Consider the following 27,778-nt stretch of genomic DNA (forward strand, 5'->3'; position numbering starts at 1 on the left):
TCGTCCCGCTCCTCCCCGCCTCGCCCCGCTCCGCCTCGGCTGCCGGGGCGAGGCCCCGAGGCGGTGCCGCCTTCCCCGGGCCCCGCCGGGGGTTTGGAGGGGCAGAGCTGGGTTCCCCGAAGATCAACCCTCAGGGGGGTTGTTGGGGTCGTGTATGGTTGGCCTCGCCTCAGGGTTGTAGTTTGGGAGCTTGGGTGGAGGGGGAGGAGGTTTGGAAGAGGTTTGGAAGAGGAAAGCGAGGCAGCCGTGCTCAAAGTGCGAAGGAGGGGAGGGATAGCGGAAGCCTGAACACGTCCCCCAACATTTTAAACATCAAAACTAGGAAGGTAGACGAGGGCATAAACCTGGATGCCCAGGATGTGAAATCACAATAAGGCCAGAAAAAAAAGGTTTTGAGGATCAACTTGGAAAAGGCCTCAAAAGTAGGAGGAAATATGTTCTCAGACAGGAGGGTACTGCTGTGGCCTGTCCCCGCAGCTTGAAGGGGGATCAGGGAGCACACAGCTGTAATGAAGAAAACCAACCCCATGTTTGGCTCTGAGGACCTTAGCAAGGTTTACATGTCTTTTTTTTTTTTTTTTTTTTTTTTTGGATATGTGTTGGAAGAGCTCATTTAAATTGAAATTTTAGTAGAGAGAAAGTAAAAAAATAAGTTGTACAACGTCTAAATGTTTCCAAGAGGAACTTGGATGATTGCGAACCAGTAAGGATCAATGCATGTGTTGAACAAATTGGTGGAAAGAATAATGAAGACAAGAATGAGTGGAATGGGAATAAGTATGGTACGCCAGAGAAAAGTGAGCATTATTTTTCGTAGGGATATGTCATGTCTCCCTCACAAATCTTTGGGAATGTTTGGAGGAGCCAGGTGACCACATCTGGACAAGGAAAGCCGGATTTCCGAAAGGCTTTTTAATAAGAGATTTCATCAGACTCCTAAAAGGTTCAGCTGTCATGGGGTAAAATTTACAATGGGTAAATACCCAGCCAAAAGGTAGGTATAGAAGGTAGGATTAAATCACCATTTTTTTCAAATGGGATGGAATAACAGGTAGGATTGTACAAGATTTGTGCAAAAATCAGTACTGTTCAGCATATCCATAAGTACTCTAGAAAAGGAGGTGGATAGTGAAACAGTAAAAAATTTTGTTCAGACTGAATTGCTCCAGTTAGTAAAAATTATTGTCAGGTTGCAGAAGGACCTCTGAGTTCTGACTGATAGAGCACTAAGATGATAGATAAATATCGATGCATGAGATAAAAGTCTCAGTGCTTAGACAGAATAGGCTCAGAAGAAATGGTTGCTGTTCCTGAGAGTGGCCTTGGCATCACGACAGATGCTCTGAGGAATATCAGTGCTTTGTGCTCAGCAACGGCCAGAACCAAATAAGATTTAGTAACCGTCTGGAAATGGACATCATCATTCTCTCTGCATGTGACTATGATATGCTCACTTCTATGTGGTCAGCAGTTCTGGCAGTTCCCACCTCTCAGAATGGGCGTAATAATGCTACAAAATCTAAAGATGTGACAGAGTTTTTCAGACGTGTGAAACTTTTCCTTAAGAGAGCACTAAATAAAACGTAAGTCTGAAGCTGATGGGTGATGGAGGCTGGGGGAATAAAGACTGAAGCCCATACATTGATGTGTGAAACTGTGTTGAGTACACAGTAATTCCTCATTTTCTTTTCTATTGCAAAAACCATGGAAAATGAACCAAGCTAAGGGTCAGCAGTTTCAAAACAAAAAGCATTTTAACATATTTTTAGCTTCATTGGAATTGTCACAGTTCCCAAAAGTCTACAGGGTTTGCAAAAAAGATGATGCAGATTTTTGAAGGGAATCCCTCAGGGGCTGTTGAGCTTGGAGGTGCTGCTTGGAGACTGAGAGGCCCAGAGCCATCGTTCCTCTGGAGGCTGAATGGATGCAGCAGGCAAGCTGCACAATGTGCTTGTCCTTTCCTTGACAGCTGGTTGTGGATGCTATCAAAGACAGAATGGACTTTGGGCCTCATCTGATAAGGTTTTCATCTTCCTGTTTACAACTAGCATCACTTTTTCTGAAATTTTGTGTCAAGCCCCACAGGCCATTTCTTGTTTCAGATCTCAATTTATCTAATGTGTGTGTTCAAACTATCAAAGTACTGCCCAGGTGCCTGAGACTATGTTGATCAGAGTGCAACATTTTGTTAAACTGTTTATAAAATTCCACTGCCAGCAGCAAGTAAGCTCATGGGTGAATGTTAAAATGACGACTGCAAGTACTGCATTTCAGATGAGCTGGAATTGGTAAATCCCTGTAGTGAAGTCAAAGAACTCCGATCTCTCACTTCGTAGTACAGCGAGGCAATTTGCCCCGCTTTGCTTTGAACGGACTTTTAAAGGAATCAGTTTCTCAGTCCTGGATTTTACATGTGAATTTCTCTTCTTGAAGAAATCATTTCAGTGTTCCCACTTTAAAATGTTAATGAAAATAGCAAAACCCACGATGGTTAGATGTAAATTCCAAGGTTGCTGGCTTTTCCTCCCTGCAAGAAGAACATCATCAGGCTTTTACTCTGCACTTTGTGATCTGATTGCTAGCTGTGATGAGAGTAGATGACAGAAAGCAAGAGGAAGGGCTTTGCATGGTCGCTGCCAATATGATCTTTGCAATGTTCTATTTATCAGTAACTGACTGCTAAATTGTTTGTGCTTATTTTCTTAAATTTGTTTTAATAGCTGTGAAAATTTGTGGTTGTTGTCCTCACAAGAGAAATATAAGCCATGGTTTTATGTGAAATTTAGTATATGTTTTTTACAGTGCAGGTGCTCAGTGACTTTTAATTTATTAAGTGAGACCATAAGACTGCTGATTAGCATAAATTTTCATAGTGTTTTCCCCAGGGGAATGGAATGCATGAACAACTCTTTCACTTTGCTTGAATTACAGAGGGGTGGCTTAAATTATTCTCACCAGCATTTTATTCAAACTGGATTCCGTGATATGTTTACATTGCTCAAGACATTGCTCATATACATCATTATCCTTAGTGTTAATAATAATTGCAATAGTTCAGTGTAGGATAGCAATTCATTGATTTTTTTTTTTTTTTTTTTTTTTTTTTGTATTTTACTTGTTATTTGCAATGTACTCCCTGGATAGATGTTTTTTTGTGAATTAGCAAATACGTATCATACATATCATACATTAACTTTGTGGATTATAGATCCGTAGTTGTTCTGGGTGTTTTAATGGGTAGTAAACAAATAATAAAAGTAGAGGTTAATCGAAACAGTACCTGTGCTAACAGATCAATATTCTAGTGGCGGGATGTGAGCTGCTGGAGCAGCTGTTTTGAGGGCAACGTGTTTTGCTTATTAGCCCATCATCTTAGTTGGTCTGGCCATTCTGTAGTCATCTGGGACATTAGACAATCATTTATTTCATTGCTGTAATTGATCTTTAAATACATATTTTCATCACATATTCTCACATAAGGAGAAAAATCTCCTTGATCCCTTAAGGGCATCTCTTCACCAATTCCTGAACTTACTTCTTAAGCCAAATTTCTGTGTATTGTGGAGGAATCAAATATTTATAGTCTGCAGTGTTGAAGCATTATTATTCAATCTGGAGAATGTATTTTCAGGAGATCACAAATTGTTCCCTATTACTGCATATATAGTTTATAAGTTCAGTAGTAAAGTGGGACAGTATATATGAATACATACATACATATCAATAAGACACACCTGATGATTTATTATTTTCAGTAGCTTATTTGTGAATATGAAAAAATGTCTTTCTTGATATTCACCAAACGATATAAATGCCTTTACTCTCCAGCTCTTCATTTTTTCTGCTCGCTGGTGCTTTGAATGCAGTGGAAAGGCATTTCTGGTCTCCATGGCTTCTCTTAAATGCACGCAGAGAAGGGAACATAATAGAGGTAATACAGAGAAAGGTAATGCTCTAAGTGTAATTTACAGTCAAGATACAAGAATTCAGTAACTCTTTACAGTTAAAACATTAGTCTCCATGTTGTTGAAGCATAGTGTTTTTTGGAGAGAGTTTACCAAATGTCTTGTTACAATGAAGATAAGCAGGATCTGTCAAAGGACACTGATACAATTCTGTTTGCAGAAGTCCATCTGTCCACAGTGTTGCTAATATTTTAAATTACCTGTTTAATCAACATGGAGAAAAACAGTTTCTCTGCATCTTTAGATCCAGCTTCCTTGCCAATTTTGGTTTATATACAATCCTGCTGCTGCTTTTTTTTTTTTTTTAATTATCTTTCTTATTCTGTGAAAGCACGCTGCACTAGCTAAATGAAGAAATTTGACTGCATAGGGAAGGCAAACAGTAGATTGCAACATTTGGATCGTGATTAGATTTTCTGTGGAATTATTCACTCTCTCAGGAATAAATATATTGAATCTCAGTATAAACATGATCTTAAAATTAAGATTTTAAAAATATGCATGGATCATATAAATATTTAGGTTGTTCATGGAAGTAAATTTCACACTGAACAGTTAAGCTATTGTTTGTATGCTCATTGTGTCTAAAGAGAATTTCTCAGAAGTACATAACGTTCCCTGTGGTTTTCTTATTACAGAACAGTTTTTTTCTTATTTCTTTTTTTTCTTTTCTTATTTCTATATTTTCTTATTTCTTTTTTCTTATTTTCTTTTATTTTCTTTTTCTTATTTTCTTTTTTCTTAAACAGTTTTTTTTCTTATTACAGAACAGTTGAAAATGATGAGTTAGAGATGGTGTTCTAGAGACAGTGAAATGTTTCAAAAGTAGATGCCTTGTGAGTTTCCTAAACAACTGAGGCAAGAGACTGCAAATAAATAAAGTTCTTCTTTATTATTTAAGACTAAACTTTACAGGTGATTAGTGTAAGAGAAGGAAACATTAAGTACCAAAAGGCTCTTATTCCTCATCTGTATGAAGAAAAATGGCTGGCTCACTGAGTTCTTATGTGTGGGCATATGAGGACCCTGTGGTACGCATTTAAGTGAGTGTGCTCACATCATAAATGGCAGCAACAATATTTTAGTATGTATTCCTGTATTATGAGGCTAAAAAAACTAACTGCAAACGTTTTGAAGTGGAAGTTAATTGGAGATTGTATATTTTCTTACATGGTGTATATAATATTGTTCTCATGTGATTCTTATTTTCAGCGTGTAAAGTCGGCATCCAGCAAACACAAAACTTGGAGCATACAAATGGATTTACATGAAACAATGGTCCCAAAGCTTCTAAGCATGCATAGAATTGCTTATACAAACAGCCCCTTTGAAAACAGGGAGCTTAAAGTGGCTCACGTGCATAAATATTTTGCTAGATTGGGCTTGAATAAAATAAGTACATTTAAGGGCCAGTTTAACTCAGGGATATTAAAAACAATGATTTTGAATCATGAAAGCGTGGGGTAGCGTTTTATAAGGTCAGATCTTCCTGAGTATTTTGGATGAATTCCCTGGTTAAGTTTTTACTGAGAAGCGAAACGGGACCATGAATATTCCTGGGCACTGAACCACCGTTTGCAAGACTAGTTAACAGATAACCTGTTCCCTGGCATTGTTTCGCCCTGTGAACACTTTGGTAAACAATCCTGGGCACAGTTCAGGGTATAACACCCACCAGAAGTCATTCTCAGTAAGCAGTATGGAGAAGACTGCACCAAACTTGTCCTTCCCCACCTCATATACTCATCCAACACCAACCTAGCGGGCTTCATGCTCACTACCATCACAGGCTCTCATGACGCATTTTCGAGAAATGGAGGGCTGCAAAAACCATCTTTATATTTTTCTATTTTCTATATTTCAGGCACTTTTACATGAAAGAAAAAAAAAAACCAAACAAACAAAAAAACCAACCACCACAAAATATAGCAATGATGTCTGATGGCCATAGAGGTGCCACCCAGGTCCAAAAATATCAGGGCCAAGTACTGGGAAGTGTAGGTGTGGACAGACTGTCATTTGGCCCGTTGTCTAATTAATGGCCCCTGGTGCTTACTTCATTCTTCCTTGACAAAGCCCAAGTACGAACATTTTATGTAGCCAGATACCAGGAAGGCCTGGAGAAATGTTGGTGTTGAAATAAACAAGCCTAGAATATTTTTGCTGGCAAAAAGCTATAGGCACAATGGCATTCAAACAGGTTTTAGAAGTTAGTTGGTAGTATCTCAAAGCACCACATAAATCTGCAGGAGATAGGTTCTTCTGGCCAGGGCCCTGGAGGCCATCTGCTGCGTACTTGTTTAGTAATGTAAATAACACAATAATTGCTATGACCTATATATTTAAGGCTGTTTTCATAGTTCGGCTTAAAATAGTTAATCCAAAGAAAGCACTATTAATGTCCAATCAAAATATAAAATACCCTTTACATGTCAACAGTTATATGATAGCAAATCCTGTCCAGGAACAGATGGTAGTGTCTTTGTTAATCTTGCCCCATAGATGAGTGGAAATTAATTTTCAGACAGAAAAAAAAGTGCATATACATGGAGAGTAACATACAGAATTAGCTGGAACTGGGTAAATACATGAAAAAAAAAAGTTACTAGTAAAACTTCCTGAAGAGACATTTGGTTCTTGAAAGTACCCACTAGTGTAAAATGTATTTCTAGTTAGCTGTTAATGCAGCTGTGTGTACTGGAACAACTCTCACAGCAACTGCCTCATATTTAATAGCTAAAAACTGTAATATGAAATAAAACATTGAATTTCACAGAAGTAAATTCCAGTTATAAATACATTTGAGAGCTAGTCAAGTAATTTATTTTTTTTCCCCTTGCCTTCTTTTGTTGCTATCTAAAACTAACCATGAAAACTGTAAGTTAAAAATCACTTCTGATTTTGGCCAAGAGTCTTCATTGGAGATTTTCTGATCTTTCCGAGGGTGCAGATTTCAGCTCAGGTATGGAATGTACTCTGCGCAAGGTCACCTCTAGCCCTAACCATAGGCCTAAGCTCCATGAATCACTTTTATGTTTAGCCTTTGCAGAAGAGTGAATTTTAGTCTGACCTGTTGTTTATGATTACCTCTACGTGGACTCCCCAGAAGCAATCATAGACTCATATGCAGAGTGAGAAGGAGACGATGAAATCTAAACTATTAGAAAGTGATAAACTTTGCAAACACCTTTCTCCACTTTTCCTTCTTCTTGTCGGTGGGATCAACCCTTGAGGGTTTCCCTTGTGGTCAATCTGCAGCAAAGACCTACTGTTAAAATTCTCTCTGCTCCAGCCATTTTAAAATATATTCAGTTATTCTCTTTTACAACAGCTTTTGCAGAAGCTTAGGTTAAATTCCTTAAAAAGCAACGTGTGTTGTGTCTGTATCATTGGTAATAATGCAATATTCTTCATATTCTAAAACTCTATTTTATTGGTGAAATACAATCTAATACTGCAACCACTCCCTTTTAATTTTGTGGTGTCTTATAGTTTTCACTTAAAGTTCGTTAGTATTACGTGAAAGAAAATTTTAACATCATTTCAAGCCCTCCTTCTCACTGCTCTGCCACCATTGTATTGATGCGGTGCTTTATAGGTGACTTTGACTTTCTGTTTACATTGTTTAATTTTGGAAAGAGATGTAGTTCCAAAACAAACATCAAATTGGACATCACAAGAAAGAGAGGTCAACCTGTCTGCTCCTGAGTCTTGCACAGGTGGTGGAATGTGTGGACAAGTATATGTAGATGGATACAATTTTCCTCTTAAAGTAAAGAATGGAGCAGACAAAACAAAATGTTTTTCACTTTCCATCTGCACTTTTAAACTACAGTTACAGGTTCACAGACTTGCAGTATGGATGGTGTTGGAAGGGACCCCTGAAGACTGTACAGACCAAGCCCCCTGCTCCAAATAGGGACAGCTACAGCAGGTTGCTTAGGGTTTTGTGTCCAGTTGATTTCTGAGTATTTCTGAAAATGGAGATTCCATATCTCTCTTGTTCTGGGGAGCCCAGAACCTGACACACTATTCTTGGTGTGGCCTCGCCAATGCTGAGTAGAGGGGAAGGATCACCTCCCTCAACCTGCTGGGGATGTTACTCCTAATGCAGCCCAGGATAGCATTCACCTTTTTTGCTGCAAGGGCGCATTGCTGGCTCATGGTCAGCTTGTCCACCAAGATCCCCATGTCCTTCTCTGCAAAGCTTCTTTCCAGCTAGTTGGTCCCCAGTCCTCACAGCTGTGTGGGGGTTATTCCTCCCCTGGTGCAGGACTTCATACTTCCCTTTGTGGAAGCGCACGAGTTTCTTGTCTGCTCATTTCTCCAGCCCATTGAGGTCCCTCTGAATGGCAGCATGCCCATCTCCACTCCTCCCAGTTTTGTATTTTCTACAAACTTGCACAGGGTGCACCCTGCCTCATTGTCCAGGTCATGAAAGCAGAGGTTAAGCAGTATCGGTCTCAGTATCGACCCATGGGCACACTACTAGTGACTCGCCTTCAACTGACCGTCATGGCCCTGGTCACAGCCCTTCAAACCTAGCAGATCAACCAGCTTTCAGTCCGCTTTACTACCTGTTCAGCTAGCCTGTACCTTATCAGTTTGCATGTGAAGATGCTACGGGAGAGTGTCAAAAGCCTTACTGAAATCTTCCAAAAGGGAGTCTGTGGCAGGTACCTGCTCTGATGTCTCCTGTGTTGATCTCCCTTCAGATCCTTGTCTGTGTTTTGGCTCTTGACTGTTGATATTTTCCTCTGGTTTCTGGCAGTTTCCCGTTACACAGTGCCTCAGGTTTCCTTACAGTTTGCATAAAAAGTATCTAGGATGACTCATCCATTATTCTAAGATAAATTCTTCTGCCTTTTTCTTGCACCTGATGTTTCTGACTTCTCAGGGCATTTCTTTCACCTGTACAAAAATAAATTAAAAAAAAAGGACGACCATTCTGGTTTATTTATATTTTCTGTTATTTAGAAATAGAGGACAAACTTTTCGTGGATGTATCCCTCCAGAATACTACATGTGCACAAATTTTTCAGAGATTCTCCATCTTTCTTTCTGTTACATTTTTCCTTTTTTACCTTGACAAAATTCTAAAAGATGGAGGCTTTCCTTCTGGCTTATAGACAGGCACATAGAATCATAGAAACACTGAATGGTTTGGGTTGGAAGGGACCTTAAAGATCATACAGTTCCAACCCCCCTGCCATGGGCAGGGACACCTCCCACCAGACCAGGTTGCCCAAAGCCCCATCCAGCCTGGCCTTGGGCACTGCCAGGGATGGGGCACTCACGGCTTCTCTGGGCAGCCTGTGCCAGTGCCTCACCACCCTTACAGTAAACAATTTCCTCCTTATATCTAATCTAAACCTACCTTCTTTTAGTTAAAAGCTATTACCCCTTGTCCAGTCACTCCACCCCCTGACAAGGAGTCCCTCCCCAGCTTTCCTGTAGCCCCCCTTCAGGCACTGGAAGGCCGCTGTAAGGTCTCCCCAGAGCCTTCTCTTCTCCAGGCTGAACAACCCCAATTCCCTCAGCCTTTCTTCATAGCAGAGGTGCTCCAGCCCTCTGATCATCCTCATGGCCTCCTCTGGACTCACTCTAATACTTCCATGTCCTTCTTGTGCTGGGGGCCCCAGAGCTGAATGCAGGCTCCAGGTGGGGTCTCACAAGGGCAGAGCAGAGGGGGACAATCACCTCCCTCGCCCTGCTGGCCACACTGCTTTTGATGCAGCCCAGGATACGTCTGGCTTTCTGGGCCACAAGTGCATATTGTTAGCTCCTGTTGAGCTTCTCATCAACCACCACCCCCAGGTCCTTCTCCTTAGGGCTGCTCTCAGTCCATTCTCCACCCAGCCTGTGTTTGTGCTTGGGACTGCCCCAGCCCAGAACCACATCTCTCTCGTTTCTACTAGTTTTATCACTCAGGCATTTAGTCAGGTGCTTTTACTGACTGCATTTCCCCATTTTAATATGGGGAAAGTGAGGAGAGGATGCCAGGGGGTCTTTCTTTGTTGCTGTATGATATTTACCTACTTAAAAGGGAGGAAAAAAACCACACACACACACCAAAAAAAAAACCAAAAACAAACAAAAAACAACCAACCAACCAAACGTGTGACTGCTATTCTGTGACTTGCTGGCGTCTGACTGCAAGCAAACTCCTGTTAAGTTAGAAGGTAGACAGAAACAATACAGAAAAATCATTTTCATTGACACTTTATAATGTTCTAAGGAATTTTCCATTATAGTCTTAGGGAACCTGTTTTTTGGGGTGGAGGGAGGTGCACTTCAGTTTCTCGTTCTGAGACAGTGAGTTTCTGAAGTAGCCTAGAGGTGAGGTGAGGCTGTTGCCACAGCAATTCGGCTGTCAGCTTTTTTGCTGTTGTGGCTGTTAGGCTGTTCACTCTATTTTCAAAGTCATTGGCAGCCAGATCCAGCTGCCTAAACGTAGGCATCGAGTGCTATTTGAAATGTTATTGCACATCGAAGACATCCATTCAAGGAACTGGCACAGAGAAGGCAGCACCTATGGGGCACTTGCTCCTTTCTGGCCCAGCAGCTGGTTTCTGGACACCTCAGGACAGTGTCAGCCTACCCTGGGGCATGTCACTTTGTGCTTTCACATGCGTTTATGCAATTGAATCCTATCCTGGCAGTCAGCCATCATGAAATGAAATCCAATGAGAAGCACCACCTTATCTATTGAAATAAATAAAGCCTCTAGAATTAACACGATTTCTGAATTGGCCAGTATGTTCAACAAGTTACTATGGCTGAAAGAGAGGGCAAGACCTGTACATATGTATATGCATGCCTCCTCCTACCCTCTGACACCAGAATGTGATTGTACATGCAGAATGTGATTGCATATGCATCGGGTTGTTCTTTTGGAAGACTATAGAAAGGCCTTTGATAAAATTACGTAAGTCATGGGAAAGAAATAAGAAGAGCTACATTTTCAATTAGGAAAACATTTACAAGCTGGGAAGGAACACAGTAGGTTGTGTTTTGGACAACAAGAAGAATTTTCTTACATCTGATGTATTTTTAGAACTTCTTAATAGCCTGTGTTACAAGGGTGACATTCTTGCGCTGAATCTGAAAGTGTTAAGTAGCCTCAGCCCTTGTTTAGCCTGAAGTGGAGCTGGGGGCATTGTACTAATGTAAGTGCCGAACTTTCTCTGCTAATTCCTGGGCAGGAGCTCTGTAATCCTCTGGGAAGATGTTTTGACAGTCCGTTTCATTGCTGAAAGCTGTGCTGAAAGGAATTTCCTGCCTTAGATTTCAGAGGTCCATTGGAATTGCTCGCTTTATTGGGTAGGCTGATTCCCCAGCAGGCAGGAGGGAGATGGCTACGGCAGGGCAAGGCTTGCTCCATGAAACTTGGCCTCACTGTGGCTTCCAAGAAAAAGAAAGGAAATTGGTCACTTCTTTCTTCAGGCTCAGAAGTCAGCAGCTTGAGATCTGATAGTCTCGCTCTGGATTTTTCAACCTTCTCCCTTTCCCTCCTATTTTTATTATGCCGTCTGTATAATTTAAATAGAACAAAGGTGAACAAAAATTTGCTATCAGCTTTTTGGAGGACATATTTCTCAAGACCTCACAAGCATCACACTGTCATTTGCCAAAAAATTAACATAAGATAAAATGAAATTCTGATATATGGCTGGAAGAAGTCCAAGTGAGTGCAATGTGTAAATAATCAGCAGGCTTTCAGCTTCTGCCCTTTAGTAAAGGTGTTTCCTTTGCTCAAAAAGATCTTTATTGTTTGAATATCTCATGCCATTCTTTTGATCACCAAATTCTCTGCTCCCCATAACTTCTTCATTTTTCAAGCAAAATAGAAAAAAGTGTGTTTTGCCAAGACATGCTGGTTTTAATCTTAGAATTTTATAGGACTTCATATTAATTAGGCTCACGGTATTCTGTGTTTATTTTAAATCTTATATTCATGAAAAATGGCAAAGAAAATTAGAGGTGACAAGAATCAACTCTTCTTTTGACAGACGAAATTCAAACCCAACTAAATAAAATCATTTAGGAATTTCTTTTTTTTTCTTTTTTTTTTTTTTTTTTTTTGTCTTTAAATTGAGGCAATGAGCAGACAACGAAGTCTTACACAATTTCAACTGGGTAAATCTAGCTACAGATTTATTTTAAGCTCATAACTCTATTACTGATGAATCTTTAATAGGTTTATCTTCACAATAATTTTGCAAATGCTGGAATTGCTGCTGTTTCTACTTAGAGAGAATACAGGCACATTGGTTACATTAAGTCTTGAAAGAACCCTAAAATCTAGAAGCGCCCAGATTTTTATGTACAGCTAGGTTCCTACCTGAGTTCTTAAAGATAAAGTTGAATTATTTATAAAAAACACAACTCTATGATATTTCTGGAAATAGAAAAATGTCTCTGAATTCACTTTGTCACGAGTTAGTTAATTCTTCCACCCAAAGCACAACAATGCTGCGAATTAATTCTTTTACTTTAGCAGTGAATGGAATATCACAGAATAAAGCTTTTCCTGGTTTGGGGGACATATTATTGCCAATCTGAGGAGGAAAACCTCTCCTCCCAACCAGCCACTGTCTCTGGTTCGCAAGCTGAGTCTTGCTTGACTACAACTGAACTCTGATCTCTTGTCGTATCTATCTCCTGGCAGATGATGAGCCCTAGCAAATTAGCCAACTGCAATCTCTTCTTGTTCAGTCAATGCCTGTACAGCCAGATACCAGCCACGGGAGCAAAGAGGTATGATTTATACAGGGCTTTGTTGTAGCTTGCAGGTACTGTGTATTAACAGGTTTTGAGTCAACACTGCGAGCCTCTGTTTGCTTATGTTAAAATGCTTGCTTTAGATGCTGAGAACAGAGATTAGCAAAATAAGAGGTTTCAGATGGTTTGGGGGAGTCTTCTGTTTCTGAGGTTGCCTTTTCCTTCACTTCTTTTTAGAAGAACTTAATTAAGCTTTAATATTCTGGATACATTTTTTAAAGTGTAGTCTATGTTTATATTATTTGTCTAATAGTATTTGTATGAAGTGGCCGCCACCTGCATTTAATTTATCCCGTGACATGTCTTTCCTGCCTTGATCTAAAATTCTTCAGAACACAGAAGAAATTACTATTTTCTGCTTGGACTTTCCTGGCTAGCTCCAGTTTGATTGTTGTGGGCCTCTGAGAGCCTAAACAGATAGCATACACTCAGCACACGGGTTTTTAACTAATTGCTAACGTTCCTAGAGCACTTTGAAGAGAAAAAGTATGGTACATGTGTTAATTATTATTAAGAACCTAGCTTTGAACATCATGCTCTGATATGAGAAATGTTAGTGAGTCCTCACCAAATCATAGCATTATAAATGTATTTCATTAAGAGATCATTAAGACATTAAAAGACATCATTATTAATCTATACATGATCTAAGCTTGGCAAACCTTTGTAATCCAGACTCATTATATTAGCGTGAGTGCCTTTCCGGCCAAAAAAGTGCTGAGATTTTGCATGGTAGCGTTTCAATTTATCAACAATATTACAGATGAAATAAAAACTCTGATTTTTGGAAAATCTCCCTTTCTAGTCCCATTACTTTTTCCTGGGCTTGATATAGTGCAGTTGTTGTTTCTGGCATTAATGCCTTTCAGGTTCAGCATCGCACACATTATTTGAGTTGAGTAGTCTTATACATGAAGTGCAAAAGATCTTCAGCAGGCTCTATCCAGAGGCTGCTTGGATATGCATCAGTTGATTTTGTGGGAGAAAAAGAAAAATCCCTCTGGTAAATAAGAGTTATACCTGTTCTTTGATAATATGTTTTAGAGAAACTGTTAATTTTTCTAAATTACTAATTGTGATGTGTAACACAACGGATAGACTGTTGAAAATCACCGTGATGAACTTTCAAAATGAAAAATCCTCAGAGAAATCTACAAGAAAAATCCCCCCAAAACAGTAGGCTGCCTTCTCAGTTCTCTGCAAGCTTTTATTTGTCATTTATAAGTGCTCAGTCATTTCTTGATCTCAGTTAGAGCTTTTCTGCTTTGAAAACTGAAAATGTGGCCAGCCGATGACATGTGGAGAAGAATCCCAATTTTCTTCTTATTCTGAATTACTGTAAAACACATTAAATTAAAGGAATTATTTTCTTAAAATACGAAAGCAATTTTGCAAAACAAATTCGGATTCTTCCAAATGCGACCACAAAATTTCTGGGGTAATTTAATGGGTTGTAAGAAAGCATTATTAAATTAAAAAAAAAAGTGAAATCAGTATAAGAGAAAATATGTCAGTTTAATATAAAGACTAGGATGCACAAAAACATTTTCCATGTAATTGCACCGTATAGTAATGGTTCTGTGCAGTCATCATCATGTCAATGTTCTTGTTTATGAATTCAAACTATTTCACTAAAATTGTCTGTTCTAGTTAGTACATTTACTTTGTTGTTAAATTCATTTTATTCAGAAGAGTGCCGAAGATTTTTTGGAGTCTTACACTTGCAGACTCTCAGTTACTAGGTCATTTGATGTCATCACTTAATACACTGAAGGACCAAAATGCATAGATAAGCGGAGCTGGATTTTGCAAAGCTTCTAATTGTCTAGTTGTAGATATCTAGCAAAAATCTAGTGTTATTGACACTGACTTCCTTTAAGATTTTTGTAATAAGATACTGGTTAATTTGCTGGCTCAGAAAATACTTTCTTTCCAGTTATGGAAATGAATGTTTAGCATTAAATGAGCTGCCAAGTCAGCACTCCTGATGGGATTCAGATGCAGATTCAGGTGCTGGCATCTAGATTTAGATACCTACAGTATGAGTATCTACGTGATCTAGGTAAGTAAACAAAATTAAGAAGTTTGATCATTTGTCCACACTTCAGCGTCTGCTGCCACTTGAGACACCTTTGGGCATTGGAGGTACCTCACACAGGTGTGACACAGGTCTGTGGGAGCTCCTTGGCTTCCTGGGAAGATTCCAGCAGATCTCCGCTGGCTGTAATAGGAACTTAAACATCTAGCTTGCTTTACATGGTAGACATGTAAGCTGTCTGCATCTGAATCCTGTTATGAGGGCTCTGCTCAGTGGCTAATATGTTGTATGTATTGGTATTTGAGGTGCTGTAGGATGTTAGAGACATCTACATTAGGCTGGTAAGACACAGAGAAATCCTACTTCACCTAAAACTACAGCAGCTTCTGTATGTCCAGCTGAATCCAGCCCCTTCTATTTATAATAAAGATGCATTTTGTTCTCATCAAAGCACTTACTGTTTCCAGATAAAGGCACAGAGCCATTCTGCAAAACCTGAGCACAGCGTGGAAGGTTGCTTCTAAGTGAGTGATGAACAGCTTTGCATACAGAGAAAACGTTTGTGGTCCTCAGGGTAGCATGCCATGAGGACTGAGGCAGCTCCACTGGCAGCTGTGGGATTTCACTGTTTCTCCAGTACGATAACATCCATCAGCCACAGAATTTGGCATCTGTGCTGAAGTTTTGCAATATAAAAAAATATCCACTAGAGGCTCTAGTGGTACCAACCAAGAGAGTTTTGAGTCCTATTTGCAAAGGTGACAGAGCACTCTTAAGTTAAGGGTTTTGTCTTTGTTACACAGTGCGGTGTTAGAGATTCTTGAGCTGTTTCCAAATAAGCTGGCAGCCTGTACAGCACTGCACTTTTGAAAAATGATACCCTTGGTCTTGTGACTCTAGCCAGACACATTTTGACAAATATTTTTGAGTAAGAAAAAGTTAACAACTAAAAAAGATAAATATGTACTGTAAAATGTTATGCTAGAACTTTAGTGATACCTACCAAACAAATACTGGGAAATTGATTAGTATTTTTATTTTGTTTTCTTGTTTGTGAAGGATCTTAAGCACATGATGCAAATATGATCAAAATCATATCCTTTTTATTATTAAGAACTATTTTATGATCCAATGTTAAGGTGTTCTACCAAAAATGGGAAGCACATAAGAAGACTTGCTCAATCTAAGTAAGTTGAATACTCAAGACCAGTTATGACTGCACTTTCTGGTTGCCACAGACTGACTTTTTGACCCATTTATTCCAATCAGATCAACTGAGTCACAGTTCAGTGTTACAGAGCACACTCTCAGGTTGAGCATCAGATAGGAGACTAATATACTGCAGATTACATTAATCTTTCTTGTTATCTCTTCCTCTCTGCCTGTTCTTTCACATTTTTTGTGGTTTTGAGTCTGTGTTTGTTTTCACTGTTCCATAACAAAGATTATCTTTACAGGACAAAAACTATAATTGCATATACATATATTTCTTATATTATTTACTTATGACTGATCCTTGAACTTTTAGTTTCTTTGCTGTGGCATATATAAAGAATATATATATATATAAAGAAGGTAAAGAATAATTTTTAAAAACTCTCCTGATTTATAAGCATTTATCACCCAGAACAAAGCTCAAGAGCACTTAGCCATGATATTAAACATCTAGTCACGGTTGAATGCAGACTTCCTTAGTCAGCACTCAGATTTTAATATCTTAAGACCCCATGCAACCAGTGGAGTACTGACCATTTCTTTTGTACAAAGTTGCAGTTATTTGCCTAACGAACAGTATAGTTGAAGGCGCTGGAATGTTATTTTGTAGTCTAAGAAAGTATGTTAACCACCAAGCTCTCTGGAAGCTTAAGCGAGAAGGAAGAAGTAAGATGGTCCACACCTTACCTCTGCTGGTGAGGCTAAAACATTGTGCACCTGTGAATGAGAAAGTTACAGTGGCAGGGAGGAAAGGAGGCAGAGAAAGCTTGACTTTGCAGTCCACTCAGTATTTGCTGCTAAGGAGTACAGAAACTGGTTTTATGTTATCCAGAGGCTGTCTAATATAAAACATAGTCCCAGGGGCAGCGGCTAACACCCCAGCAGGATGCTCTTTTCTCATTGCTATTGGGCTTCCTGTCAACCTCTTTTGCAAAAGCTGCTTTAATTTATAAGCTGACTAAATGTTCTATTGCTGCAGCTTTGGGCAGACAGTTTTCCACATCCTAGTTGAGTGCTTCAACATCAGTAATGAAGAGTCAGAATCACCAGCTCAGTGCCTAAGTTGGCAGAGACCTCTGGGGATTGCCTTGTCCAGAGGCTCTGCTCAAAGTACCGTCAGTTAGGTTCAGTTGCACAGGGTTTGTGTCCAGATGCATTTTGAATACTTCCAAGGATGGAGACTCCGTAAGTTTTCTGGGCAGTCTGTTCCCATGTTTGACCGCCATTTTTTTTTTTTTTTTTAATAGAATGACTTGTATTTCAATTTCTTGCCTAATGCTTCTTATCTTGTGAGATGAGAGCAACACTGAGAAGAGTCTGGATCCATCTTTTTTCCTCTGTCTTTTACTCCCTTCTTTTACCCCCTTATTAACTTTTTGAGCTAAAAAATATAGTAAGCTTTTAGTACTGTAAACAGTACAGCACACTGTTAGATACTGAACTTAATAAGTTATTTGTAACTCTGTTCAAAGACAAATATCTTTTCAAAATGGCACAGCCAAAATCTTGAGAAAAATCTTATAAAAATGTCATACCTTGTCCAAAAAGTGAGTAGAAAAAGATGAAGAAACCTAGAGTGGACAATGCCACTGAGGATACCGTAGTACTGATAGACTCCATCTATGTGTTCTAATGTCGTGTCATGCAACTAAGCTGGACTGTTTAATGGCTTGTTAAGAGCAGTGATATTTGTCAGATTTACATGGTACAAAAATGTTTTGTATCTACAAACCACCATTCTCAGTTCCTTCTGAAGACAAAGTAAAGCCTGAGGATCTAGAAACGATTTACTGAATTTCCACTTGGTTAAATAGACTCTTTGATGCAAAAAACATTAAAGAGTACAGAAGAAATCTATGGAAGAATTTTCCAATAGATATGGAATAAACATGTGGAAGAAATTTCCAATAAAATCTGATGACACCAAACTGAAAAGTGTTGATAGGGCAGGGAGAATTGGAAGTCATACAAGAAAGAAAATGGTTAACTTGCTTGGAACGCTATGCAGCTCTACTTATGTTTTTGACTAAAATGAGCACAATCTGACAAAAAGATGAGACGGTGATCAGTTATAGGAACATCTAAAAAGATTGTTCAGAAAAAAGCATGTTTTCTATCTTTAGCTGTATCATGAGAGTGACCTGCAAGGAGAGAAGAAAGCTAATTAAAATAAAGGACAACTGGATTTAAACAAGTCATGACTAAATTCAGGTTACGCATTAGAAAGAGACTCATGGCTTTTGCAAGAGTCAGAAATACAGAGCAGCCTTCAAGGCTGCAGTTAGTTGGGGCAAATAAACTTGCTCCTTCTGTTATGGATTTTGAAAAGTTTATGGAAGTAATTTATGATATGCAGCTTGTGTCAACAAGTAGTTGGATGGGGCTGCGCAGGTTGTTCTTCTAGACCTGAAGTCTCAAAAGGTGTAAACTCATGGCATACGACACAAAAATGGTCTTCAGTATTATTCAGTAATAAATGGCCATTTAATTTCTAGAGGATAAGTTATGAATAACAAATAACAATCCTGAATTCAGAGAAATAGTCAGAAGAGTCTTGCAAAATTAGGAAAAACTTAATCGATATCATCCCTTGAATGTCTAGTATCACTCAAGACCCTACAGACTTTAATTCTGACAGAGACTAAGGATGTAAAGGTAACTGTGATTAATATGGTCCCCAATTTAATTTCATAATTGCATTTAAAACTAAAAGTAGAAAAATCCATTTAAAAACTGAAATAAAGCTATTATTATGCAGTATATAAAGCTTTTTTTTTTTTTTTTTTTTTTTCAATATGACATTGCTATTTCTCATCCTCTCATGGTGTCATCTGAAAGCATAATAACCATATTCTGTCTTCTTTTATCTAGGTTGTTAATGAATGTATAAAATGTGGTGCTACCCATGTGCTTAAAATTAATTGGGCACATAAATGATTGCAGGATGGATTCCTTTGTGGTGCATCAGTCTCAGAGGTTTTGGCAATTTTATGCTTTTTAAAGCAATTGAAGCACTTTTTTTTTTTTTTTTTTTTTAATAAAGCCATAACTTGCAAAACAGGCTTTTTAAACATTTCTGATATTCCCTTGTTCTGACCCATTTGAAAGACTATATAAATCTTATCTGCAAAGTTTGGAATTTCCCATTAATAATAATGAAGAAAGAGAAAAGAACAATAAATTGTTCAAGAAGAGCCTGGAATTTTTCACTGCGAGTTATCCAATAGAGTAGAGAACTGAACAAAGATATAAACATCAAACAAATGAAATTTTGATTGTCATTTATGAGGAGAAAACATCTGTAATGGATATAACGAGCAATCTTGAATCTTAATATTCAGACTTTAATGAGTAAACAGATATTTCACCATCTTGTAAAACAATAGTATTATGAGCTCAATCTGGTTAGAACTACTCTGGTGCTTAAAGACAGGCTTAAGTGTCTTTCTGGATCAGGCCAGAATGGTCAGCACTCTGCCAGATTAATTCTTGGAAGAGTTTGCAAAAAAAATAGTGAGAAAACTTCTTGTGTATAGCAAGAAATCCAAAACAGTGACCAAACTTAATCTGTATTAATGATAGGGCAAGCCGAGTTCTTGAAGAGAATGATTTGAGGTACAAGCATCAAAGAAAAGATTTTTGCCCTGTTTGCTGTTGTTGTTTTTGTTTTTAATGGCAAAATATTTGTCCTCTGTGGCACCTGAATGGATTCCAAACCAAAGGAAGATTCCAAAACTTTTTTGCATAAAATGCCACTCCCAGTCTTGAAAACCCACTTCCACTTGCACAAGTGGCCAAGTGAGCTCACTTGTGGTTGGATATCTGGGAAATACTAACATAAAGAAAATCATCACTTTCTCTCCTAAAACAGTGTGAAAAGTGGTGAGATTCACAGAAATATCACTAGGTATATGGAACCTGCTCAAAACTGAAAGAACACTGAAACAACTTGCCTGACTTTCTGTCTTGGTAATTTATCTTTATAAGAAGGAAGAATTTTCATGTATTATTCATATTGCAACATTCTCAAGAAAATGCTTAACAGGCTCCTTCTAGTTGCCATCTTTGTGTGACATCCTCCTTCCCTTCTTCCCACAGAACAGGAATAATTGCCAGTTCTGTGTTATTACACAATGATGATATCCTTCACACATCAGCTACCAGTTATCATTGAATTAGTCTTTGTTCTTTATTTATTATCCAGCCACTCGGACAAATGCTAACTTCTCTTGGGTTTGGCTCTACTGGGTCTGGCTGGGACGGAGTGAACTTCCTCCACAGCAGCCCATGTGGTGCTGTGCTTCGGATTTGTGGCTGAAGCAGTGTTGATAACGCAACAGTAGTTTGGCTGTTGTTGACTAGTGCTTGCCCAGCTCAAGGCTTTCTTCCTCTCCATACCTCCCCCAGTAAGTAAGCTGGGGCAGGCAGGAGGGTGGGGGGGACACAGCCAGGAGATCTGACCTAAGGGATGTCCCATGCCACCTGACATCATGCTCAGCGGTAAAAAGCTCGGAGAAAGAAATAGGAAAGGAGGACATTTGGAGTTAAGGTGTTTGTCTTCCCAAGTAATTATTACACATGTGCTGAAGCCCTGCTTCCTAGGTAGTGGTTGGACATCTGCCCACCAATGGGAAATAGTGAATTCCTTATTTTGCTTTGCCTGTGGGTGCAGCTTTTGCTTTCCCTGTTAAACTGTCATTATCTCAGTCCACAAGTCTTCTCGCCTTCCTTTTACTTTTTCCCCATCCCATGGGAGATGTGAGTGAGCAAGTGGGTGGGTGTGTGGCTGCTGGCCAGGGTCAACCCACTACACTGGATAATTAAGTACTCAAATTAAGTAGGAACCCTTTATTGTATAATCTTGGAAATTTATCAATTAGATTGATCCTAAAAATATAATTCACCATACAGTGCATAAAATCCTAAATTTCTTGGTTCATTTTAACATAGCTTTGTTCTGTAATGTTTAAATTTCTTGCATGTTTCCAACTCTGTAGGAGAAGGTTATGTTGGCAAAATCACAGCAATTTTACAAGCTCCAGTCTCAGTCACGTATTTCATGTTTTCAGAGTTCTTTCACTACCTACAGTACATCTGAAGACCCTGTCAGTTTGTATCCAATTTTACACATGTTTTTGCACTCTCTGGGTAGACTTTGGCCTATTTTACAAGAAAAATTAGATGATCTTGCCTTTGAAGTCTGGTAGCACTGCTACAGAAATCAGTTATTAAAAGAAAGGAGGCAGAGTGCCTGCCATAATGGGGTTTCAGTCCACACATAGATCTCTTTGACATTACCAGAAAGTAAATAATCCTCATAATGTGAACAATTGGCTCAGGGCAGTCTTTAAAGCTGATCTAGGCTGGCCAAAGCAGAGATGGTGAACTCAGTGAATTGCACGTATCCTTATTGCCCTGCATTTACTCAGCTCTGAATATTGCAGTGATTACTTGTGAGGTCAATGAATATCAAGGCACATAGGTAGATAAGTTTCTGTTACTTAATTAGTGTAACCTATATGAGCTTGAAGAAAATTTCCATTGAGAAGCCAAAAATAATAGAAAAGTCTATAATTCCATGACTTCCTTGATTTTGGTGGTTACCAGAAAAAAAAAAATATTAGTAATTTGTTGCACAGTATTGTATAAGGCACTGAAATTATTAGCTTGTTTAAATACAGAAATAGACTACTCTAGCTCTGACATTTCAGTTGCTGCAGGCAACCACTGGTAATCAAGAAAACAATGACAATAAATCTTCATGAACAAAGACATAATTCTGACCCCAATGGACTCAATAATTTATGAATGTTAAATAATTTAAATATTTTAAATATGGTGAGACTTAAGTTTAAGAGTAGCATAAGCAAATCTTCCTTTTGGCAACCAGCTCTGGATCAAACACAACCCTTACTATTTATTCTTTGAACTAGAATTTTGTGATGCAACTAAACATAACAGAGTGCCTTGTCATATTATGAGCTGCCAGCCTTCTTATCATAGTTTGACATATGTATGGAGCTTGTTAGATGAATGGTTCAAAAGTTCTGGAACTTTTATCTTACTTTTTCTAGTATTATTGGCAGTATACCCCACTGAAACTTCCATGAGAGTTCATTTCCATCATTCTGTAATAAAAATAATATGCCTTTTAATGATGGTTGACATGTTAGGTTTGCATAACCAAAGAATTAGTCCAGGCTACCAGCTAAAAAGGGGCTGCAGACCCTGAAGACCAGCGGCACTTACTTGACCAAAACTACTGACATTGATCCTCCTTCATTTGAGGGTTAGAATTGAGCTTTAAACTCAGAAACATATTTCAGATTCATAGCTGTGGTAGTTTTATCCAGCTGGGCAGCCAAGGTCCACCATAACCCCTCCCATTCCACCTCCTCAAAGAGAAAGGGGGAGAAAATATGACGAAAAGGGCTCACAGGTTGAGATAAGGACAGGGAGATCATTCAACAATTATTGTCACAGGCAAAACAGATTCAGCATAGGGAGATTAAAGAAATTTATTACCTATTACTAACAAGCTAGAGAAGTGAGAAACAAAGAAAAACTAAAACCACCTCCCTACACCCTCTTCTACCTACTCCCCCTGAGTGGCACAGGAGAACTGAGGAATGGCTACGGTCAGTCCCTGACACTTTGTCTCCGCTGCTCCTTCATGGTCACTCTGTGCCCCTGCTCCCCGTGGGGTCCCTCCCACGGGATGCCGTCCTTCCCGAACTGAGCCTGCGGGGGCTGCCCACAGGCAGCAGCTCTTCAAGAACTGCTCCCACACGGCTCCGTACCACGGGGTCCATCCCCCAGGAGCAAACTGCTCCAGCACGGGGCCCCCACGGGCGGCAGCTCCCCCCAGACCCCCTGCTCCTGCGTGGGCTCCTCTCCACGGGCTGCAGCTCCGGCCCGGGGCCTGCTCCTGCGGGGGCTCTCCATGGGCCGCAGCCTCCTCCAGGCCACATCCACCTGCTCCACCGGGGGCTCCTCCACGGGCTGCAGCGTGGAGATCTGCTCCATGTGGGACCCATGGGCTGCAGGGGGACAGCCTGCTCCACCAGGGGCCTCTCCACAGGCTGCAGGGGAACTGCTGCTCCGTGCCTGGAGCACCTCCTGCCCTCCTTCTGCACTGACCTTGGGGGTTGCAGGGCTGCTTCTCTCACATTTTGTCACTCCTCTCTCCCAGCTGCAGTTGTACAGCATTTTTTTTCCATTTCTTAAATCTTCTCTCACAGAGATGCAAACAACATTGCTTATTGACTCAGTTCTGGCCAGCGGCAGGTCCCTTTGGAGCCAGCTGAAACGCCCTTATCTAACATGGGGCAGCTTCTGGGCTCTTCTCACAGAAGCCACCTCCACTACCAGAACCTTGCCATGTAAACCCACTACAATAGCCTAAACTAAACGTGTCAATATTTATGCATATGCATGTGAGCTGGGTGTCTAAGCTTCCCTGATAGTGATGATGCAGGTTCATACCATGGGGTACAACTGAACAGTTGTTCAGTTGCTTAAGCACAGTGTCTGTGCCTACAAGATCTGAGCAGCAAGCAATGTTCAAGACCCACCTGGAGACCAGATAAAGCACCACCATAAGACATATCGCACAGCACGGGACTCCTTCATATTTTTTTTTAATGAAAAGATTATTTAGTACAAAAGGAATTGTTGTGGCCATGCCATCCAAAAGAAGTGTCTAAGACTCCCTCTCCATTTTATATAGGATATATATATATATATATTTTTTTTTTTTTAAGGTGACATTTAATTATATATTGGTATTTTGTAACAACTTCTCCCATTACTGTTACATTTGCCCAGTGCCTTCTGGATTTGGCTTCTTCAGCAAAAATATGACTTTCCATTGCAGCAGCAAGTGGGTGGGTTGCTTTGGATTACCTTTTGAATGCTGACACAATCTATTTGGTGTTCCTCATTATATGCTTGTTAACAACCATAATGGACATAATCATAGTGTGTCAGTATTCTAAGGGACCTGTAATATACAAGACTAAAGTTAAAGAAACAAGACTGTGTGGCTGTTCAGTTTAGTTACTACACCTCTAGGTAGTTCATCTATAGAAATTCAGCAAAATGTAACACTGGAAAATATGGCATACTGCTTATTATGCAAAGCTTTAGTGTTTTTCTAAACAAGAAAAAAATGTTATTTTAATAATTTCACTTTCTAACTCCACAAGTATTGATAGTACCTCCTTACCTTCTTCTCATCAAGTAATCTGTGAGTATTCGTAAGCATCTTGAAACCTAAGACCCACTAACTACAGTGTGCATCTTTGCAGAGGAATATAATCTCGTTATGCATAAATCAGTAGTACCGTAAGACTTTTTTTTTTTTTTTTTTTTTTTCTCACAGCTGTGAGAGGAGATTTGGAGCCCAAGTATAGAAGTAGAGAAGCTCTCAGCTGTTTGTAGCATGTCTAGAAGCAGCCAAGCTCAGAAACAAACATTTCTGAGCAGGAACAAGTAGTAATGACTGTTTGCTACAGATTATGCTTTTTACTTTGCAGGTATCTATAGCATATTACTTCTTACCTTGTTAAACTGTACTTTGTGAAAATTCTGCTCTGAGTCATTGATTTAGCCTAATATACTTAATATCTTTCTGAAGTTCTGCAGCTTCCTTGAAGGAGAAAGACTATTTACCTGCCTCAGAAAAAAAAAAGGTTATGAAGCAGATCTTCATGGCCACTGTGTGCTTATTAAAATATCTATCTTTTGACATAGATGTTACAGAGTTATCTGAAATGGCAAAATACAAAAATATTTAAGGAAGCCATAGATCCTTCCAACTGATTGCTGGGGCATCCTGACCGCAAATCTGGAACTGCAAGAAACAAGTCATAAACCTCTGAACCTTGGAATTAAGAAATCTGGCACAAAAAGGCAGAGCCTATCACCCACAGTTAAAAGTTGTGCCTTTTTCACAATTGTATATGCAGAAGCAAAACACTTTTTGTTGAATAAACAGTGCTTACCTCAAGCAAAAACAAGTGATGCTATTGGGAAAGTGTGAAGAACAATGAGGAATAAAATGGAGAAAACTGGATGAAAATGTGGAAAAGAAGTACATGAGAAACAACCAGATTCTTTGACCAGCAGGCTTCATTTCATTTGTTGCCTTATTCCACACTGTCTAATGCCAATTTGTGAGCTAAAATTGAGAGTAAGATACAATGGAGAGCCTCAGCAAAAAAGACGTAAAAGAAAAAGGAGAATAAAAGAAACTAGACAAAAATGAACGTAAAGAAAAATAAATTGGAATATATAATGCTAATAGGAAAGGACAAAAAGTAGGAAACAGGTAAGGGGGAAAAATCACATAGGATTGTACAAAAGGGTAAGGAAGATAGTAGAAAGTAAAGAGAAACTGCAAGAGGAAAAGAAATAATGAGAAATTGGGTGGGTTTTAATGTTCTGGGTTGTGAGTTAAATGCATATAGCAAAAAGTAGGTAAGGTAGCATTAAAAAGGAAATGGAATATCTGAATACAGAAGAGTAAAGAATAATTGAGCAAAAGTACTATAATTAGAACTTGCTTAAAGGCCCATAAGTAGGAGTCAGTTGAATAGACAAACATAACAAATTGCCAGAATATCTGAGTGGGACTGCTCTTGCTAAGTGTCAGTCCCTTCTGATGGTGCAGTCATCCTTGCTCCCACCTGTGAAGTGTAACTTGGAAAATGAAGTTTCAGAAATACCCCATTGCAATTATTACTCATTACTAGTGGCTTTATCTGAATCATTTTCCCATGCATTGCCACACTGATAAGATAGACAGGTTTAAGTAAGCCTGACAGATAGTCTTCTGTCTCTGATGTTCTCTGTGCCTATGCAGAGAGAAGCTGCTTTGGAGAAGACTAACAAAAAGGGAAAAAATATGCTAGTGACTGTATTCACTGCATATACTTTCTTAGTAAATTCCTATGAAAGAAAGAAAATAGGGATAGGATAGACCTGAGATTGATGTTGGGGCCTTTCTTAGCTTTTTTCTGCTAAAAATAAGATAAAAATAAAAAATGGAGTAGCAATTAATATCAGACAGCATTAGGCAAATGGTAAAACAGATAAGTAGGTAGAAAGAGCGAAAACCAATTCTAGTGTGAAAAGTAATTCCTCTAAACAGGAAATCCTGTGGAGAGAAATACCATTGTTCATAAATTGTTTCTCTTTCTGGGCTAATTAAAAAGCATTTTTTGTAGAGCAGTCAGGCCTTGGCTGGCTGGGATACAAAATCCAGTCATGTGAGGTTTGATGAATTAAAGTCACAGTTTTTCTTGTCTATTTGGCTTGCAAAATTTTCCCCATGTTTCTTTTATTAAAAAAAAAAAAAATACTTTCTTTTTGTAATATTTTTTGTTTTAAGTTGATAGCAATGAAATGTTTTGGTGAGTCTCTATGCTGTCTTTTATCACTGATTCCAGCCAATAAACTATGTATGACTTCAACAGATGTTTCTTCTACTTTGGACAATAAGATGTTTTGAAGTCTTCAGAAGCAAATTAAAGTAAGAAGGAGAAGTCTAGAGAGTCGTATGGAAATGAGAGCCATTTTTCCATGCAGATTTAAACAAAAAAATAACCTTTGATGTCCTATTTGAGCCTAATAATAAAAAGCAGAATGATATTCAGGTAAAGACACAACTGTGCGTAGGAAGGAAACAGCTACAACATTTACAATTAGTCACAGTTCATGTTCTATCTGTAGTTTGGATACACCATGCCAGACTTTCCTTTGGTGTAAGCGTAGCTCCTTTGACTTTGATAAAACTGGACTGACTGTTTTATATCAGGTGAGGATCAGCCCCTCTGAATCATGTTGTGAACAAGAAGAAAAGAAGGGATGAAGCTTGAAGAAGGATTAAAAGATGTCTGGTTTTTATCTCATTTAAATTCTCATTGCTTTTCCAAAGCATCAGGAAGACTTTTGTATTTTGCGGTGTCACATGCTGTATGCACTGTTTTTAAAAGTACCCGCAACGTAAGTCTCCTTCAAGTAGAAATTATTTCAATTCAGATGTCAGTTATATATCAAGATATATATGAAATTTATCATATTTCCTTCTATTTTCCTAGTTGGGCTTAGCCCAATGCTTTCTGATGGTTATCTACTTCCGTAACAATGTAGGCTGGGAATACCTCTGATGGTGCTTAATCATCTGACATAAAAATTTGGAAGTCACAGAATGTAAAAAAAGAGTTTTTATTTTTATTTTTAAAATGTGGAGATTTGGAAAAAATCTCCAAATCCCGGACTCAGTGTTTGTAGGACGTAGACATGAAACTACAAAAAACTTTTGTATTCCTCATGTCATTAGTTGTAGGATTTTGTCTAAGAGAACACAAAACTGCAAAATATCGTCTAGTGAGACTGATATCTGGGAAACATAGCATCACATGTGACGGGACTAGTCATCCTCCAGAGAGCTGTGGGAGGACATTTAGGGAGAAGGTGAAATGGATTTGGTGGTCAATTATTCAGAGACAAATTTCTGTGCTGCAGAGCTCCCTCCAGCTGTCCAAGTGTCTCTACCAGCTAATGGATATTGGATCAGATCCCAAATAGGGATGATACAATGATGTTAGACTATATGGATGGAATTCATGAGATATCATATGTGAGATCCCCCCCTGGCTTTCAGTTACTAAAAGTTGTGGCTTTTCCATAGGTTCTGTTTAATACCTGTCAGCCCCATGCAGAAATTTTAGATATCCAAAATGGTACCTCAGTTGGCTTCTAACACCTGGAT

The 27,778-nt window shown here is 39.0% G+C and overlaps 1 long non-coding RNA gene across 3 annotated transcripts; it reads left to right on the plus strand.

Moving 5' to 3' along the window:
* LOC106044661 (uncharacterized) lies at positions 1-26,440 on the plus strand. Of its 3 annotated transcripts, none has more exons than XR_010830658.1 (4): positions 1-554; positions 3,829-3,931; positions 12,637-12,725; positions 24,386-26,440. It is a non-coding gene; the product is annotated as an uncharacterized lncRNA (long non-coding RNA). The 3 variants fall into 3 exon arrangements; XR_007167642.2 differs by lacking the exons at positions 1-554; positions 24,386-26,440 and adding exons at positions 15,847-15,974; positions 18,874-20,028 and having other exon boundaries at positions 3,122-3,931; XR_007167641.2 differs by lacking the exon at positions 1-554 and having other exon boundaries at positions 3,122-3,931.
* The last annotated feature ends 1,338 nt before the right edge of the window (positions 26,441-27,778 follow it).

The sequence above is a fragment of the Anser cygnoides genome, chromosome 3, assembly GCF_040182565.1.
Source record: "Anser cygnoides isolate HZ-2024a breed goose chromosome 3, Taihu_goose_T2T_genome, whole genome shotgun sequence".
NCBI classification, from domain to species: Eukaryota; Metazoa; Chordata; class Aves; order Anseriformes; family Anatidae; genus Anser; species Anser cygnoides.